The sequence below is a fragment of the Lepus europaeus genome, chromosome 22 (genome assembly GCF_033115175.1).
Source record: "Lepus europaeus isolate LE1 chromosome 22, mLepTim1.pri, whole genome shotgun sequence".
NCBI lineage: Eukaryota > Metazoa > Chordata > Mammalia > Lagomorpha > Leporidae > Lepus > Lepus europaeus.
Genome location: NC_084848.1, coordinates 6,312,735 through 6,332,848, shown reverse-complemented (window position 1 = coordinate 6,332,848; position 20,114 = coordinate 6,312,735).

Here is a 20,114-nt window from a genome sequence, read left to right as displayed (position 1 = left end):
GTTGATGTCGTGTTTGATGAAGGATCCTTTTTTTCTCATGAGTAATCATTATCTTCAACTTTCGACCATTTCAGAAATAAAAACTGACAGTCAAGGTAACTTCTGTTTCATTCCGTTGCTTGTAGGCGCTTTATGGCTTCTAATACGTTCCTATACCTCAGTGAAGCAATTTCTAGCACAGGTGTTACTTTTTATTAAGCACATATTATGCATATTTTCGTACAGCTTACTACAATGGAACATCTTTTAAGAGATTAACTTGCATGGCACTTTCTGTTTCTGCCAAAATGAAAAACAAAGAGAATACATTTCCATGTGACTTAGGCTCAGAAATTCCATAAACTATAAATGTTAGAACAATTGTGACTCAGGTCTGACTTAAGATTTCAAAGCATTTTGCCACTGATTTGGCTTGATTACCATATTATCCGGTTATGTGCATTAGAAAATGTCTCTGTGATGTGGCTCCTGGAAATGATCTTGTGACTTATGCACTCCTCTTCCTTTAAAAACCAAATGCAATTCACAAAAGAGGCTTATGGATTTGCAATTAAAATAGGAGTGTGTTGCCTGAAACCAGAGAGGGTGCGATGGAGTCTGACCTTCCATTTGTACATAGTAGCAGGTCCTCATAGTATATGTGCACGTGTGCTTTTTTTTTTCAAATTCAAAGGAAAACAATTTGCAAGTGCAAACAGGGTAAGTGGGAGTCTCAGTTTTCTGAGCTTCTGAGGGATTTGAAAATGCTAATTTTGAAAAGGGTGCTCAGAGGCTTCTTAGTGCGGGGAAGGAGGGAGAGAGCTAAGGCGTCTATTTCAACCCACTCAGCTGAGATGTCAGAAGCCCCAAGGATCAACCCTGTAGCATCAGCTCCTACTGTTGGAGCACCTACTATGTCCTCAGCACCTTCTCCACACCACCCCACCCAATGCCCAGCAAGAGCTTAGCAAGACTGGTGACATCTCCATCTTGACCTTGACTTCTCACGGCCACACAGCTAAGACATGATGGGGTGGAGATACAGAGCCAGGCCACATCCAGGCAGACTAGTTCCCCCCTCTCTGTCACTACACTGGCAGTTTGCTCACGGGACCCAAGAAGCCTGCAGCCACTTCTTGCCCTGAAATCCAGTAAGTGATGGAAGATGCCTTTCCCCTGCTCTTTGCCGTTCCTGATGCGCGGCCTAACTGCTGCTCTCAGTGCTCGGGTAAACACCCCAAGAGCTGCGCAGGGCTTGCTGGCCACCTCTGGCCAGCACCTGCTCAAGCCTATCCCACCTGACAATCTACATGCCTGCCAAGGGCTTGTTCCCAGTCCTGCCTGCCCTGGATACTCCTGTCATTTTGATGAGCTCACTGAATGAAATACTGCATATTTCACATAAGCCAATACAACTGGAGCATTGTTATTTTTTATGAAACTCAAAATGGAGGCTCCCAAAAGATGTTGAGACTTCCATTGAACTAGGTGTGGGTCAGAAAACGCTACAGGCATAGGGGAAAACAAAGAAAATCTGGGAGGATGCTGAGTCCTGGTCCCTTGATGGGCATCTTTGTCTTCCAGCTGCACTGGACCCAAAGTGGGACTCACAGACATCGCACTGTGGTGTTTGAGGGAACTACACTGTGGGACCCCCATACTCAAAGAAAAGGAATAGGTTCTAGAGCAAATGTTTGTAAATTAAAATGCATTCAATGCTTAAAATTAAAAAAGAAATCTTAAGGCATGTATGATTTTCTACTTCATTGGACTTTTCTGATGAACTGACCAGCTCCTGGTCCCCAGAGAGTCAGATTATAGGGCTTGACTTCTATTTCAAAAAGTATAATGCAAAATAAAAATTATCTATAGTAGCATGAAAAAAAATCTAATACTTAGCTTCTATTAGGGGCTTATCCTATGAAGGACAATGTGGGCATCCAACATCAACAAGAATACCATGGCTCCCAGGAAGCAACACCAACTGACCAGGCACTCTTTCGGGATTTGTAGCCCTATTCTGACCAATCCCTCCATTCTACAGTTGAATCAGCCACAACACAGACAGTGTCATCCAGCTATGTAGACCATTCCTGAAGACTAGAGTAGAGAGCAAGTAGACATGAGGAGTCTACTGAGGAGGCCTGGGTTCAAGCTGAAATGATCTCACTGAGAGACTTCAGGCAAGTTGGTCAACCTCTTTGGAGACACATTAGGATCACACTCAGCAACCCAGGTCGATGGTTGATAAAGTGCTGGAATTTTCCATCTCCCTTTAATAGGGAAGGAAAGGTATGGGAGTAGAAATGTATACATCCTGTCAAATAGAAACAGGCGCTGTGAAGAAGAGGGCGGGGTTCTTTTGGAGTGGCTGCACTAGGGAAGGCTTCCAACAGAAGTCAGGCTCAGCACATAGGTTCAATGTGTCTTGCAAGATCAGGATCCAAGAAGTGGAGATGAGAAAGCACATGCTTTGGGGTGATGGGAGAGCATAGAAAATGGCCAGAGGTGATGGTGGAAAAGACTGCCTTGAAGGCCAAAGAAAATGGTGGTATTTGACCATTAAAATGATCGACTTAGAGCCAAGAGAAGCAATTAGTGAGGGTGGGAGATGGGCTGAATATCAAGGTTCCATTGCACCCATCTATCCATACACCTATCCATCCATACACCCACCCACCCATCCATCCATACACCCATCCATCCTTACACCCACCTATCTATACACCCATCCATTCATCCAACCATTAACTCAGAAATCTGTCCATTCTCTCACCCTCACTCTCTCTGGATCTTTCATTCATTCACCTATCCAATCTGTCTACCTACCCACCTCACCCATCCATCTCCCTATGTCTCCCATCCACCCGTCTACCAATCTCTTCCATTTACCCATCCACTCATCCACCCATCTCTCCCTCCCACCCACCCTCCCTCCCTCCCTCCCTTCCTCCTTTCCTGCTCTTCCTCCTCTATTTAAAAAGAAAACAGGAAATTTGGAGATAGATTCTCCTCCCTTTCTCTATGGTGGTGACAATGTTATCACTACTAACGCGGTGTTTAGAATATTATACGAATAAGACCTTATGCTATTAGAGTGTTCTGTGGTTCTCCAGCTTATTAAGCCCCGTTTTGTTTGGGCTTCACAGTAGACACTTTAGACAGGACAGTGAGAGCAGCTTGCCGGGCTCACCAGGGTAGCAAAGCAAGAACTTGGAACGAGGTTTTTTCTGCCTTAGCTCCTCGGCTTACTTTCCACTCACTGATATGAACCTAACAGGCTCAGGAAGAGGGGCCCCTCTCCAGTTGGGGGCCTTTCGTGGTGGCCACTGTAGGGCCTCCCCAGTTAGGTGTCTCTACTTATGAATGGGAAGATGGCTGCTTATCATGCAAATGTACCCGGCGTCTGAATGCTGTGTGCACAGAAATGTCCCATTCACAGAGAAGGAGACAGCTGGAAGTAATCTCAAATGCATTATGCATTGTGATTGCATTGGCAGAGGGGTAAGAAATGTTAAAGTTTTGTTACAATAATAATAACCATTGTGACAATACGATTTGTTTTACTGACGCCCATTTTTTGGCAACTCTGTCGTTATAAACACAGCATGTGACTGTACTTTAATGAGGCTGTATCAGCTTACGCATGTTTACAAGGAGATGTTTGTGAAGCCGCTCTGGGTCCTTCGGTTCTGCAGCACTTCTGCCTGCACAGGTGCGGCCACGTGACCTCCAGCTGCAGCCCCAGTGTGGTCCTGGCAGGCGGGGCCGAGCTGGGTCCGCAGGGAAGAGCTCCGGTTCGGGAGGAGGGAGGCGGTGGATACCCTGGCTGCACGGTACAGTTGCTGTATGCACTTTGAAAACGAACCCACACCTGGGCGTTGCTCCAAATGAGTTAAAGCTGAGTCTCTAGGGAGAGAGGCCAGGCAAGGGAAATTTTTGAAAATTCCCCAGTTAATTCTAAAGTGCAACCAAGTCTGACCATTACTGCTCTAGTTCGATGCTTCTCAATCTCTTATGTGCACCCAGATCACCTTGGGGAAGGGGAGTCCTCCTGGAAATACGGGTTCCGAACCAGGAGGTCTGGGACAGGGGTGGGCATGGGAAGCGAAGAGAAATGGTGGGCCAGGAACATTTTGCTTTTCTCATCCAGGACCTGGGATGCTCAGGAGGCTGGCTCTTGGGCCACACTGGAGACAGCGAGTCTCTAGCCAGCCATTCCAGTCCTGCACCTGAGGTTTATCACGAAATTCAGCCCTGATTACAAATGGATTAAAATGCTCCGGTCCAGATCTCTTCTAACCCAGGAACTAATGGAAATCACAGCCGTGATCGACACTGGCAGCAATAGGGTACCATGGACAGCATCCCGTGGGACAGGGAAGGGGACAGACGCCCTGCCTTCCTGAGAGAGGGAAACAAACATGCGGAACCTGGAAGCCGTTATCCAACAGATGGCCAATGGCACACGGATAGGAAAGGTGTGCTCCCCAAATTCCGGTCAGGGATGCCAGTTCAGTCGGCAGCTTTCTTGATGGTATTTCTGGACCTGGGGCGGGGAGGGAGGGGGGTGGTTGTTAACTGCCTCATTGAGACATCCCTGGAAGCAGAAGTGAGCTTGCTGTGGGTAGCTGCGTGGAGTGATGCAAGCATCCAATATTTATCACTCACTTTTCTTTGACTGCTTACATGTCCTGGTGTCTATTGTATCATCTCATTCCCCTGTCATGGAACCCATTGCAAGTCAATCTCAAGAACGGGGACACTGAGACGTGGAGACACAAACACAAAGGTTTTCCCCAAGCCGTGCAGCTGGGAGAGCTGTGATTCGAGCCCAAGTCCGCAGGCTGCTCTGTGGTCAGAGATGGAATGTTGACTTACTGGAGAGAGTAACAACAAAGCAAGGACCTTGCTCTTGGATGTGAGACAGCAGGACATGGACCCCTCCTCCCTCAGTGGGGCTGCCCCCCGGGGCCAAGGGCTGCATGGGGATGGCACCATGGAGCGGAAGTGCGGCAAGCTTAGGTTAGAAGTTGCTGCAAAGCATTTAGCAGGGTGCCCGGCACACAGTAGGGACTCCGCATGGAACAGCTGCTGCTCTATTTTAGAAACAAGTTTGGTAAACAGCACCACTCCATCCAGCTCCAGGATCTGATTCTCCTTGGCTTGTGGCGGGTGGGGACTGTCCCGGCTCTCAGCACCTCGCACCAGCGGTAGTCTGCCTGTGAATACAGAAAGGGCGGTGCGGGACGGCAGGAGCCTCTGCCATCCATGTTTTTCTATTGACAGCCTCAAGACAACACCAAACAAAACACAGCCGGCCATACCGCAGCGCATTCCCCGGGGGTGACGCTGGTTCCTCTGCCATGGCCGTCGGGATACTCGGTCTCGAACCGTTTCTACCGCACAGCACACGTCCTGTTGTCCTCACGCTTTAGAAGCCAATGCACTGCTCAGGAGTGAACTTGGCCACACGTGGCTCGAAGGCGTAGATCTTCCACTTCCTCGTGTGCCTAAGAACCTTGCCTTTGCACATCTCTCTGGTCTCTGAGTTCCGGGGAAACGAAGACCCTAACTGGCAATCATCATCAGTCTCCAAGGTTCACCTGCAAGTCCATGGCATTCGAGCCTTTGTTTCTATGTCACAATTGCTGCAAATCCACTTACACTGGGTGACTGTCAGATGCAATTCTGGAGGCTTTAAACAGCATTTTACAACGAGTGTGGCCATCATCTGTATCCACGAGAGGGCTCGTCACACGGGGGATGTAAAAGCACTTTCTAATTTAAAGCACAATTCCAGGGCTTCCTTGTGCATCTCGTGAAATACTGATACATTAAATATAAACTGACAAAATAGATCATGTTGTGTTAAACCACATTTCATTTTCTAAGTGATACTAGCCTCACCAAACAGTAGTGGGCACCGCAGGTTTAGGAAAAACCACGGGAGAAGCACTTAATGCTGCAAATGCCCCCTCTTCCCTGCCACCCACCCCTCTCTTTCTTTTTTTTCTGCAGGGTAAGGGAAGGATGCTGATCTCAGTAGCTGGACAGAAGTGCAGTCAAGTGCTTTGTAGGCATTTGACCTGCCCCCTGCACGGCTGTGGGTTCTGAAGACCAAGACGCCATCTTGGGCTTCAAACCGGGCTAGGGCACTTCTTGTTCGTGAAAGGGTGGTGTGACCTGCTGTTTGTTACAGCAATCCGGAGAGCAGTCAGGAAGGTTACGTACCCCTGTGATAATAATAAATAACCCCCAAATCTCAGAGCCTCAGCAAAGGCTCCTGTCACACTCGCGCTTCAGGCTGCCAGACTTAGCAAATGAAAATAGGATGTTCAGTTACAACTGCATTAAGATAAACAACAATTTTTAGTATAACCGTGTCCCAGGCAGAACTGAGAATCGTGCTCGCCTGAAATGCAGACTGAACGGGGTGGGGGTCCTTTATTTCGCAGGCACGCAGACTCCCACTGCCCACCTGTGCGCCAGGTAAGAAGCAGCAGACGTCTCCGGAAGGGCTCACGCTGGCAACTCCACACTCCAGCCAGGAGGTGACGTGCAGTGCTTTGTTTGCCACTCGTTGGCCACGGCTTGCCACACGTCCAAGGCGTCCCGGAAGCACAGTTCTGCACGTGCTGGGAAGCAGACAGGAGATGCTCAAAGCAACTTGACGTCTGCTCACGGGGCTGCTCTTCAACCTTGTCCATGATCAGAGGGAAACGCTCTGCCCCTCCCGCTCCGCCCCCAGCGTCCTGACTCCTAAAACCTGAGACCACCTGAGCGAGCTGACACGATGACATGAAGGGTCCCGAGATGGGGGAAGACCCCAGCTTATCTGGGTGGCCAGCGTCAGCACGAGCAGAGGGGCCCAGTGAGTAGGAAGGGGTGTGATGCCTGACGTGGGAGAGCCGCAGTCCTGAGCCAAAGAAGCCGGCAGCCTTGGGAAGTTGGCAAAGGGAAGGAGCAGACGCCCCCGGGGGCCTGCAGAAGGAGCCACCCGGTCCCGGTGCTACATCTGACCACAATTGCTCCTGCACTACACCATCGCATCAGCAGTAAGAAACTCGTAGCTTGGAGAAGAGAACAGGAACCGGCTTCTGAGTGGGAAATTTCTGGCACAGCGGCTCCCATGACAGCCAAGCCGGGCACGGAGCCGGAAGCAGGGCGCTCAGGCAGGGTGGTGGATGTGACTGTGTGGAACACAGGGAGGAGTGGGCACGCACGGGAGGCCCAGGGTGGGAGGCGGCTGGGCTACAATGATGCTTTGGTATGATCTGTAGCTGTCATCCTGCCGCTGTCCTCTGTTGATTAGCCATGCATGATTAAGATTCTAACTTGTTGGAGCTGTGGAGCAGCGGGTTAAAGCCCCAGCCTGCAGTGTCGGCATCCCATATGGGCACCAGTTCAAGACCTGGCTGCTCCTCTTCCAGTCCAGCTCTCTGCTATGGCCTGAGAAAGCAGTAGAAGATGGCCCAAACCCTTGGGCCCCTGCACCCAAGAGGGAGACCCGGAAGAAGCTCCTGGCTCCTGGCTTCGGATCAGCTCAGCTCTGGCTGTTGCGGTCATGTGGGGAGTGAACCAGCGGAATGGAAGACCTCTCTCTCTCTCTCTCTCTCTTTCTCTCTATCTCTGGCTCTACCTCTCTGTAACTCTGTCTTTCAAATAAATAAAATAAATCTTAAAAAAAAAGATTCTAACTTGTTCTGGTTTTCTTGATAGAACTTTCTCAAAGCTTCCCATTTGCATTTTTTCTAAAGTGTTACAGAGCAGCCAGCAAGCTTGGAGGCCCTTGGGTGGGAGGTCTGACTTGGAGCGAGACATGCCGAGCGTCGAAGGGAGGCTCCGAGACAACACCTGGGCCCCTCGACCCTCCTCCCCACCCCGCTCCTGTCTTAGATTCCGAGATTCACGTTCACGCCGAGCAACACCGCAGTGGACATGGCGTTCAGAAAGCTTGCTGGTGACTGCGACGTGACCCACGCGCTCCCAGGGTGACACAGGACGGACACGGGCGTACGGTTATGCTGCTGCCTCACTGGTTGGCATGTTGTAAATATTTTGTGAGCAAGTGAACGCCTGAGAAGCTGCAGGCTGATGTTCCTAAACGTTTATATCTCAGTCAAGCTTTTAGGGATCTGAATTTATCTGCAGGAGGGAGATGGCGGAAAGTGGGTGTGTTTTCCTTGCCACGCTTCTTCAGGGTAAGTCGCGCCCAGCCCGTGATGTGGCTGTGGTCACTGCCAGTCACTGGTGTTTTGGAACATCCAGCTTGGCTGTGTGGGCTTCTGCTAGGTCCGTGGAAATTTTAGGGTTCCGACGTTACACCTTGACCTTGGGGCGCCTTTGCCTTAGAATCCTGGCTTTGGGATTGGCTCCACCCTTTTCTCCCTCCCTGCCTTCCTCACTTTCATTCTAGGGTGCCATTCAGTTGCTCTCTTTCCTTGGCTACACATCTGGCCGGGACCGCGCGGAAGTTTGGGCAAAGATAGGCAGCAACAAACACGGCTGCATTGACATTGATCTGGTCTGGGAGGCCCCATCCCGGGTCTGCTCTGGGGAGCAGTGAATCCCTGGAGGGAGGCGATGACGGGCAGGGGCTGGGCACGGAAGGGGAGGGGCGGCAGCCGGTGTGTAAGCGAAACATGAGTCAGCACTTTTGAGCTGGCAAGGTTTGTCTCTGCTGACTCATGGTTGTCTCTGTGAATGAGGGCTTATTTTTCCAGCTCAGTAGCTCTCTAGCTCTGTTTCACTTGCTAGAAACTGAGCTTTTCTGAAAAAGGCAGTCTCTTCTCTCTATCCAACCAACAACATTTATTTACCCAAAGTTTAATCGTCTACCACATTCCACCCTCATGTCTCTGCACACGGCGTCTAATTCAAGTGTCTGTACCCCGGCGTAGCTTCCTAATGTCAATGGAAGCTCCTTCATTCATTCCAGCGACTTCCACTGGTGCTGAGTGCCTACTCTGAACATCTCTGTCTGTCTCTCCCTTTCTCTTGGAACTCTGACGTTCAAACAAACAAGTAAATCTTAAAAAGAAGGGGGAGGGCGGGGGGGGTACTAAGTGCCTGCCTTTAGGGTGTTGTTGGCCTTTGGAAGGCGCTCCACTGATACCCACGCCTGTGGCCACATCGCCACCCTCCTGGGTGCCTGCTATGGGCATTTGGTTTCGTTTTCTTTCCCAGCATGAGGAAGTGTGCGTGGGAGCCCTGGCAGCATGGATGGGGTGCACCTGCCTGGGGACTTGCAGGTGCACTGGGCATTCCATTTACCCAACCCCATGAGAGGCCAGGAGGCCCCACTGGTGTGGGAAGTGGCATGTGGAGGGCGCTTGAGCGGTAGTCCTCTACCCATCTGCATAGTGGAAGAGAAAGCAAATAAAAAACTCTGCTTCATGGGAGTGGAGAGACCCGGTTCCTCATTGATTGTTAGACAATTTCTCAAAAAGCAAAAAGAACTCACACTCTTGCTCAGCCAAGAAATCAGACCGGCAGGGACGAGGGTGTCCCGGGAATCCTGAGCGCACTCCGGGAAGCCAGGAGCAGTGCTCCGCGGATAGCCGGCCGCTGGGGGGTGGTTCCCAACCACTGCGGATTGACATGAAGGGGAAACCGGGCAGGTGCTGGCTACAGGGCTTCTCCAGTGGCTCCGGGAAGGGGGAGCCCGGGTGGCACAGTCAGGACCCACGTGGCCGTTCTCTTCCTCCCTCCAGGAGCAGCTGGGAGCACCGGTGCTCCTCGGGACTGTCCGTGGGATGAGTCATCGCTCTCCTGGACGAGCGCACACAGCTTCCACAGCCTCGAGGAGCGCATGGGGGCCTCAGCGGGAGAGGGCCGAGTCCAGGCATTCTGCTGAGCGCGCTCCATGCGAGAGGGCTGAAATCACACTGACGTTCAAAAACCTCATTTGTGCACACGAGCCTGGTGCCAATTTATCTGTTTCTACACTTGGATAATATGGAATTTTATTCAATACTAACAGTGCGGGTATAATTATATGTGTTTCACACGTGTGGAATAAATGACACTAAATATAAAATAAGTAATCTGCAAAAATTAGGCCTCGGGAGTTTCATCTCATATTCAACCCAAAAACATTAATGCTTTTTGCATATTTTTCCCATAGCCAGGGTGAGTAATATTTAAGGCCCACTTAAACAAAGACAAACGTCCCCACCAGAACCTCGTACGCACTCAATTGGTCAAAGGTGTTATTTCATGATTACAGCAAATAAAACTTCGGCAATTAGTCCAGTGAGCGCAGCTGAGTTATTAAAAAGTAATTTTTTCCCATTTCGCCAACATCTTCAGCAAGCGCTAAGTGAGCACGTACTGTGTGCAGAAGGCTCGTATAAACGACTAGGAGGAGCACACAGAAGCTGCCTTTTAGCAGCCTCCAGCCCCGTGCACAGGCCCGCCAGAGGGTGCCAGGCACCTCAGACGGAGGATTCCTGCTGCGCGAGACAGTGGTTAGGCCGTGTGGCTTGTCTGAGAGGCTGAAGGGTAAGCTGACCGACCTCAGGCCTGGCTGGAGATGGGTTCTCGCAGGCTGCTTTCTTGCCCGCTGTCGGGGTTCGGCTGCTTCACGGCTGATTCTCCTTTTGCCCTGGTGGTGGCAAAACGGCTCTCGAAAGTCCCACCTCCTCCCTTCCAGGTTCAAGGAAAGACACCAAGCGTCTCTCCCAGTAGCTTCTCTGATAGACTCAAGACGGTCTCCGCCCGACGTCCACTCTGCACCGACCGCTGGGAGCAGGGACCGGCTGGTGCTGATTGCTTTAGACTGAGGGGAGCCCTTCCCAGACCCCCCCACCAGAGGAGAGCAGGACAGAGGCCCAGTGGACGCTGGGGCTCTTGTTGAGGTGCGGGGCTGGTCCTGGGGAGCCCCAGGACACACAGGGAGGCAGACCCGGAATGAGCAGCAGTGGCGTCGGGGGTGAGCGGGGAGCAGGGGGAGCCGGAGGGAGGAATGATCCATGGCTCTGTGGGTGGGCACTGAAGGGTGGGGCAACACCGTCGGTGGCGTGGGACCAGGGAAAGGACAATCCTGACCCAGAGGACAGGCTCAGCGACATCACAGAGGCTCGGGACGGGAGAGCGTGTGTTGCAAGACCTGTGTTAATGTGATTGTTCGTTTTCAGAGAGCCGGAGGAGGAGGCGAGGCGGTGGAAGGTCTCAGAGCCCACGGAGGAGGCTTCTCCCCCGGCGTCTGCACACTGCTGAGGAACGAAGGCGGAAGTGCTGAGGGAGCTTCCCCGGGGCCTTCCGCCCCAGTGCACCTGTTAGAACCTGGGCTTCGGAGCTGGGGCGTGATCCTGGATTCAGACAGCCCCAAACGCCTTCCTATTGTGGTCATTGGCGAGCGTATTCGAAGGAAGGTCCTCTGGCCCACTGGGTGTATGGAGGCTCTAAGGCCTGGGCGGAAGACAGGCCTGGGGCTCCTCCACGTGGTGTCCTCGCTCCCCCTGCGGTGCTGGAGAGCAGGGTCCCGTTCTCCCCGCAGCCCCCTCAAGAGAGTGCCCCACACCCGCCCGAAGCTCCCCGTGGGGCCTCAGGGCTGTGTTTCCTTGGGCAAACTGTTTCCTTCCTGAGAGGTGAGAGCAGGGGAGAGTGACAGTACCCTTCTCAGGACATCCCTCTGGACACGCGTGGCTGGCCAGGTCACGACGTCACCTCTCACTCATGCATCCGTTCGTCCATCAGATGCGGATGCAAGGCTGTGGTGCTTGTTGGTTCACTCCCAGGATGCCCACAAGCACTGGGCTTGTGCCTGGTTGAAGCCAGGAGCACTCAGGTCTCCCGTGTGGGTGGCAGGAACCCAAGTACGTGGCCCATCATCTGCTGCCTCTGAATTGGAGGTGGAGCAGCAGTAACTGGAACCGGTGTTCCGATAGTAAGATGCCGGTGTTGCAATCTGCAGCTTCCCCCACCATGCCAGTGCACCCACCCCTCTTTGCTCTAAATGCAATGTTTTTTCACTACGTTTTCCCGTTTGGAAATTTTTCCCATTTGAAAGCAGAGACTGGGGTGATGCACTGACAAGTGAACGAATGTGGCCAGCGCAGCCACAGGAAGACGGGGCGAGGCGGGGAGCGGATGTCCCCTCGACGCTCTCAGAAGCAGCCAGCCTAGCTGACCCCCTAATCACAGACTTGTGACCTCCGGAACTGCGGGGGATGCACTTCCGTCCTTGAAACCACCCGTGCTGTGGTCCCCTGCCGAGGCAGCCTTCAGTCTCCTGCCTATCCGATTCGGGCGTGTGGAAGAAGAGAGACCATGTTCCATTCGCGGCCCCGTCAACGGCCTGGCACCGCTGGTGCCTGTTACATGCTACGGCAACAGAGACGTTAACAGATTAATGAGTGGAGCCGTTTCTCCTCCATGCCACCCTCCTCCTCCTGTGCGGCAACAGCAGGGGCTGTGGCTTCCCAACCTCACCAGGGCCACTGCCACTCTGCTTCTCATTCGTATTTTTGCCCTCACCTGGATTTCTGGAATTTGGAGGAGAAAACTCATTCAAACACCTGAATCAGTGCATCTGTGTCCTGTGATGGCCAACACGTCACAGTGCATCCGTGTCCTCTCGTGACCGAGACATCACAGTGCATCTGTGTCCTGTGATGGCCAACACGTCACAGTGCATCCGTGTCCTGTGAGGGCCAACACGTCACAGTGCATCCGTGTCCTGTGATGGCCAACACGTCACAGTGCATCCATGTCCTGTGATGGCCAACATGTCACAGTGCATTTGTGTCCTGTGAGGGCCAACACGTCACAGTGCATCCATGTCCTGTCATGACCAACTCATCACAGAGCATCCGTGTCCTGTCATGACCAATGCATCACAGCGAGTGAACACACTTCGGACGCTGCCACAGTGATGGGTGAAGTTGTTCTCACCATGCAGATCCACAGGAAACAGACTCGCGGGGGTCATTTCTTTCTGCATCTCTTCCAAATACCATCCAGTTGAGTTGAGTTAAACACAGCTCCCAGTGTAAGAATGGGTGTTTTGTAAGGCTGTTACAAGCAGTAAAAATTATTTTCTAATTATACTGTACCTCAAATGTATAAGATGTGATTCATATATAATCACTGTTTTAAGGTTTTATTCCTTCCAGGGGAAAAGAAGTGATGGGAATAAAATATCAATATTCTCCTTAAAATTGACGGCTTCTTCTGACATGTAATTTAGGCGAAGGACGAGATATCAATTAAAAGAGGGTGATACGACATTTTGCTCTTTTTTTTCCTCTCATTTTATATTGAGAGGGAGAATTGGAGATGTTCAGATCTTCTCTCCCCTCATTAAATTAGGGGAAATCAGTTTGACACTGGTGTACATGAGGATGAGCGTGACAGTGGAAACACAAACTCCTTAACATATGTACTTTTGGTTTGCTTTATGATACGTTATCTAGAACCATGCGATGCTTTACTTGAGAGATTCACAATTTGGTGAATCTGTGCAGTATATTTTACTGTCAGTGATGGTAGTTTGTAAAAAAAAAATGACATTTTGGTATGTTGGTCATTATATAAAGGCTTAAATAAGAGGTACCCGAGAGATGGCATTGGATTAGAGACGATGAGTCTAGAGGCTTAGAAATACCTAGCATTTGGAAGGTCATTCCACACAAAAAATCCTCCTGGCCAGCACTTCCCCCACTTGAATTAGCTACAGTGTCTACAATTCACGTTAGTCTTCATTTGCTGGATCAAGCAGTGCAAAATGAGAGCTGGAACATATATATTAGTAGCCGACAGGAACTTTTTATTTCTGAAATTCATTTTGTTTAAATGTTAATTTTAGTTATACATTTTCCCCTGGTGTCTAAATCAATTTCTGTTACAGTGGGACCTTAATACAAGTTTTACAAATCAATGAGGGAATGAATGGGCAATGAGATGAGTGAACAAAATGGATGGATGGTTGGATGGATGGAGGGATGGATGGTTGGATGGTTGGATGGTTGGATGGTTGGATGGATGGTTGGATGGTTGGATGGATGGTTGGATGGTTGGATGGTTGGATGGTTGGATGGTTGGATGGATGGTTGGATGAATGAAGGGATGGATGGATGGACAGATGGATGGAGGGATGGATGGATGGGTGGATGGATGGATGGATGGATGGGTAAATAAGTAAGTGGGCTGGCTGATTAACGAATGAATGAATGGTAGAAGAAGTGTGAGGGTCCCAGGCCCAAGGATAGAATGAGCAGTTGTGTATAAAGGTTTCTCCACAAATGGCTGCCATGTCTGGGTTTGACCATGACATTGGGGTGCATGGAAAGAACAGAGGACTCTGGAGGCATTTCCTGATTTGTCTCCCAGCCACTCCAGTGTCCTCCTTTTGACTTTTGCCTGGTGCTTCTTTTTGCCTGGGGGTTTGACCTCTGCCCCTGCTCTGTCTTGTCGATTTGTAACTCTCTGATGATGCGACATTTCCCATCCTGGTCCTTGAGCTCCTGCAGGGCTGGGTCCTCTCGCCTTGCCCACTTTGCATTCCCAGCGCCTGGTCCAGTGCCTGACACAGCCGTTACTCAGGGAATAGTCTGCGAAGCCTCAGGCAGAGCTGACAACTGAGAATCGCAGTCCCAGCGCTGTCACCGGCCAGCTCCCTAACTTTGGGTGATTCGCTGGATTTCCCTGGTCCCCTGCCCCCTCATCTGTTCCAGGCACTCTGTGCCCGCCACACAGGATGCCCAGCAGGTGGCCGCTAACTGTTTCAGTGCGCGCTGTGTGTACTAACGGCGATGGCTGAGGTCTTCTTGGGTGCCCCTCATTGTGACTCCGCCCACAGTCTCCCATGCAGCAAACACACAGCACAGCATCCCTGGCTTCATCTAGAGTCCAGATGAGCTGAGACCGTGCCACATGTGTGAGGCGAGACGCTTTGCTATAAAACAACGGCTCCATGGCGTGCACACCCATCACCTCACACTCATGGCGACCTCGCTTTTCCCTGCAGACAAGGAAGGGTCACAATGATTGTCACAACATCTGAGGCTTCCACTTCAAGGTCCCTGCGCAAGGGTTCAGATTCCTCAGCTCTGTGTCCCCATCTGTGCAATGGGTCTAATGAAAGTCTCCACTTTGTGTATCCCTTTGCTGGATTAACTTAACCAATGCATGCATGCTTCATGCAATGTGCCCAATAAATGCCAAACGTGAGATTGGTAGCTATTCTCGCTGACATTTGGAGAACCCAAGCGCAGGCTGGGGTGACAGTTCTCTTCATTGCAGTCACATAGGCTCAGACCCTGGCTTTGGGAAGCACTCACGTTTTCCTGCTGTCCCAGAAGCATTTGGAAATGGTTGTTTTTCCCACAGACTCATAATCTGAGGTTAGCCTGGCTTGTAGTAGGTGTCAGTAAGTGTTAATTATTGGGGCCAGCGCTGTGGCGTAGCAGGTAAAGCCGCTACCTGCAGTGCTGGCATCTCACGTGGACACTGGTTCAAGTCCTGGTTGCTCCACTTCCGATCCAGCTCTCTGCTATGGCCTGGGAAAGCAGCAGAAGATGGCCCAAGTCCTTGGGCCCCTGCACCCATGTGGGAGACCTGGAAGAAGCTCCTGGTCCCTGGCTTTGGCCTGTCCTGGAGCTGGCCATTGTGGCCATCTGGGGAGTGAGCCAGCGAATGGAAGGCCTCTCTCTGTTTCTCCCTCTCTCTGTAACTCTGACTTTCAAATAAATCAATAAATCTTTAAAAAAAGAATCCATGAGAATGCAGTCAGGCCTGTGACCTCGGCTGCCACCCAGGGACCCACACTTAAGGGGCCCGGGCTTGGTTTCCTGTTTCCTTGTCACCAACTTAAACTTAATGATTTTTTAACAAAGGGTGCAGGCTTCCTTTGGCTGGAGCTGTCTCAGTGAGGAAACACAAAGGGACAATGTGGAGAGATCAAGAAACTCAACGGCATTGTTAAGCAGGGGAATAAACATTGAATTATAAAGGCTGTCAATTTATATTCATTGCATTGGTCAGTTGACAGCCCCGGGGGCAGTGAAATGGCACATGGGAGACTCCCAGTGAGTTGACAGCCCCCAGTCTCCTTGTTCATGGCCCCGCCCACAGGCTGGGCTCAAGGGCTCTGCCTCCTGGAGCCGTGTCCCCTATGTGGTGACCACCAGGGATGCCCGCGCATTTTGTGCCTGCATCCTCATGTCTCCGAGTTGTTCCTGTCTGGCTGGTGGGGCTGCTCCCTTGACACCACTCTTGCAGCCAACGGGCAGCCTTGTGCTCTACCCCCACCCCCAGCCTCATCATTTGGGATCCCAACTCCCTGGGGCCATGACATGCCCAAGACCCCTCCAAATCAGGTCTGTCATTTGCCATGTAAGAGGTTATCTCTGTCGCCTCTGAGATTGGAGCCTTTGCACAGCTGTATTGGGTCTGGACTCAACTGAGAGCAAAGAAACCCAAGACAGCTTAAGGAGAGAAAAAGAGCATTGATTGGCAGTAGGAAACTCTCCCAAGATGGTGCAATGATAATCAGACATGACACACTCACACACACACACATGTGCACACATATGCATGTACACACATGTTCACATACACAGACACACACACTTCCATGTGCGTATTTATGGCAGCGTTGTTTATAGTAGCATAAAACAGACAGTCCAAATGTCCAATCATATCCAAGGGATATGTCCAATCAATTACTGAATACCTACATCATCAGACAAGGTACAGCTATTCAACATCCAGTTTTCAGAGGATAACAGTGAGGAGGGGGCAAGGTTCCAACTTTAACTGAGCACCTGCTGTGTGCCAGGCACTCTGTCCCAAAATAAGGCCTTCAATTGAGGATTTTTGAAAATAATTAAGGGTGTGACAAAGTACTAACATGACATTGCTCTGTGTAAAAACAAACAAAATTGTTTTTACACATTGATCTTGGGTTCATTATTTATGTACATATAGAGACACCTGTTTATTATGGGGGTTGTGTCTACATGGCCAGGTTACAAGATACTATGCTTACTTGCATTTTACCAGTGCTCTATCCTGAATACACAGTACATTATTATTATTATTATTATTATTAGATTGCTAAGAAGCTAAGTATTGTCGACATGAACGTGGAAGGAAGAGCTACTTGGTTTGTTTGGAAGGACAAGAAGACAAGAGAGAGGTAAGACCGAAGGCATGGCTTGGTATGGAAGCAGGGAGGGTGTTCAAGGTGAGGCTGCTAAGGCACAGTTCATTTGCAAAGCAGTGGAGAGCCACGGAATGAGTGTGAGGGAGGGAGTGACAAGCTCTGAGCTGATGCCGGTGACAGCACTGGGAAGGCTTGCAGGTTGGAGATGGGAGACAAAGGGAGGACGGCCCTCCTGATCTGAACAGTGGGAGGGGGCGGGCTCCTGCCGGCAGGTGTTACCGCTGCAGGGTTTGGCTGCAGCTCTGCCGGGGAAGTGAGAGAGCAGGGCAGGACACGGGAGGATGAGGGCAGACAGAGAACCCCGGGAAGTAGAGGGTGCTCTCATCTCTCTCAGGTTACTTATTTATTTAAATTTATTTGAAAGGCAGAGTGATGGGGGGGAGAGAGAAGAGGGGGGAGGAGAGAGAGAGGAGAGAGAGAGGGGGAGAGGAGAGAGAGAGCATGCACCTGCTAGTTCACGCCCCAAATGCCTGCACAACCAGGGCTGGGCCAGGCAGAACCCAGGAGCCAGAAGCTCTCTCTGGGTCTCCCATGTGGCGGGGGCAGAGACCCAAGCAACTGAACCCAACCCTGCTGTCTCCCTGGTGAGCACCAGCAGAAGCTGGGTTGGAAGCGGAGGTGGGACTCTTTTTTTCTTTTCTTTTTCTTTTCTTTTTTCTTTTTCTTTTTTTTTTTTGACAGGCAGAGTGGACAGTGAGAGCGAAAGAGAGAAAGGTCTTCCTTTTTCCATTGGTTCACCCCCCAACGGCCGCTGCAGGTGGCACACCATTCTGATCAGAAGCCAGGAGCTAGGTGCTTCTCCTGATCTCCCATGTGGGTGCAGGGCCCAAGCACTTGGGCCATCCTCCACTGCACTCCCGGGCCACAGCAGAGAGCTGGCCTGGAAGAGGGGCAACCGGGACAGAATCCGGCACCCTGACCGGGACTAGTACCCGGGGTGCCAGTGCCGCAGGCAGAGGATTAGCCTAGTGAGCCGTGGCGCTGGCCTATAAGGGACTCTTACATATAAATCTTTGGATTTATATATGCGGGGAGTGGGGGGCAGTGGGTTCCTGGAATCGTGCCCCATCGGGCCTGGGGGTGACCCTATGGAGGTTGGTTTTCTACAAATGCCCACGGCACAGCCCCTGAAGCTTTCACCCATCTCGAATCTATGTGTGTTCTGTGGATACAAGGAGCTCAGTACTGTCCCCTGCCCAGCCTGTGTGACACCCACCGGGTTTTCACTCCGCCGAGGACACCGCGCGTGTCAGCGTATTCTGTGCTGGTGAAATGCACAGGCACCCTGTTTCTCTCTTGGAAAAGAGAAAAAAAAAAAACTCACCTTCTTCCCAGAGGCGTGCCTTCCCGAGTCACGGCCAACTTCCAGTCCAGCGAGCACCAGGAAGATGGCTTCTTCTCCTTCGAGACAGGAGCGGGGCAGCCCCAACTCCTGCATCACCAGGCAGAGCCCTCTCTACTCTGTCACTGACGCACAGCCTTGAGTTAAGCTTTGGGAACTTGGTTTTGGGACTTGCAGAATGGGACCCCAGGAACGCCTCACCTCTCGACTGTTGTGAGCCTTCAATGAGTCAGCATGTGTAAAAGACATGAAATTTACCTGCATGCAAACAGTCCCGGCACAGGGCAATTCTGGTGCGTGCTGTCCTGGCCAATGGCGGCATTCTCAGCCACACTGCTTTCCCCTACTTTTGTCTGCAGAGCCAGGCACCGGCCGGCCCGCCGACCTCCTACTGCACTCCGCCACCTCCTTGGCTTCCTCCACATTTAATGATTGCATACGCGACCCCTTCCTGATGACAGCAGGAAGAGCACAGCCTTGGCAAACCCCCGTGGGCCCTCTGCCTCCCACCCTTGGCCTTGGGGTGCTTCTTTGCCCTTCTCTGAGCTCCACTTGCCTCCAGCGTGGGCGCCAGTGCCTCCCTCCCATGGCAGCGTTGAGAGGATAAAACCAAGTGAGGCTTTTTCAGTGCCTGGCACGGTGCCCGACGCAAAGAAAGTGCTCACTAAATGTTTATTGAATTTTAAAATAATTATGATGGATGCCCAGTCGCGTTATTGTTTTGCACATTATCCCTGGAAGCCTCCACTCAAATGCTCCCTGGCACTGTGGATCGCACACATTTGTTGTTCCTGTTAGAGCTGCTAGCCGGGAGCCAGGTGTGGACGCTGCTCTGTGGCTTTCCGGCCGGGGGCCTGGGCTCCTGGGCTCTTTCCTGCTCGCTGTGAGTTCGTTTGCTGAGGGTCCCTTCCGGGGCAGGACCAACAGTGCTGGGGTCCGGAGTCCTGCATTCGCAGGGCTTTCTGTACCTGTGGCCATGAATGCACACCCTGCCTCTGGGATGGGATCTTTACTTCTGTTTAAAAAAAAAATGAAGATATCATTGTCCATTTCAAAGGGATGTTGTGAATATTACCAAGAGGTTGGTAGGGACAATGGTTTTACAAACTTTGAAGTCCTGGGCGGAGGGAAGCTTGTTTTTAGGACACAGAAATAAACACTGCTGTGTGAGTGTCAGTGGGAGAATGGGGGCCATGGAAGCCTGGCCATCTTTGTGTTTTCGCAGGTGCACAGCTCGGCTGTAAGCTAAGAGGAGCAGGACTGATCGGTACATTTGGACCTAAGTGGACGAATTCGTTCACACCTAGAGATCGCCCAGGCGTGAGAGGCACCCAGCCCGGCGCCGACGACGCACAGGCAGCCACAGATGAGTCCCTGCCACCCGGCGACTGCATCACGCCAGCCGCCAAGCCAGGCCCGGGGTTGCAATGTCTGGCGGTTGGCTGCCTGGGATGGCACTGCTATCCGTTGTTACGAAGCTAAGGTGAGCAGCCGGGGAGCCCCTCGCCTTGCCGGTAGCGTCACAGACACCGCTCCACGCCTTGACGTGGGAGCAGAGCCTCCCCCGGTCGTCACTCATGTAATTCTATTAACGTGATCTCCATCACCATATGGCCGTGT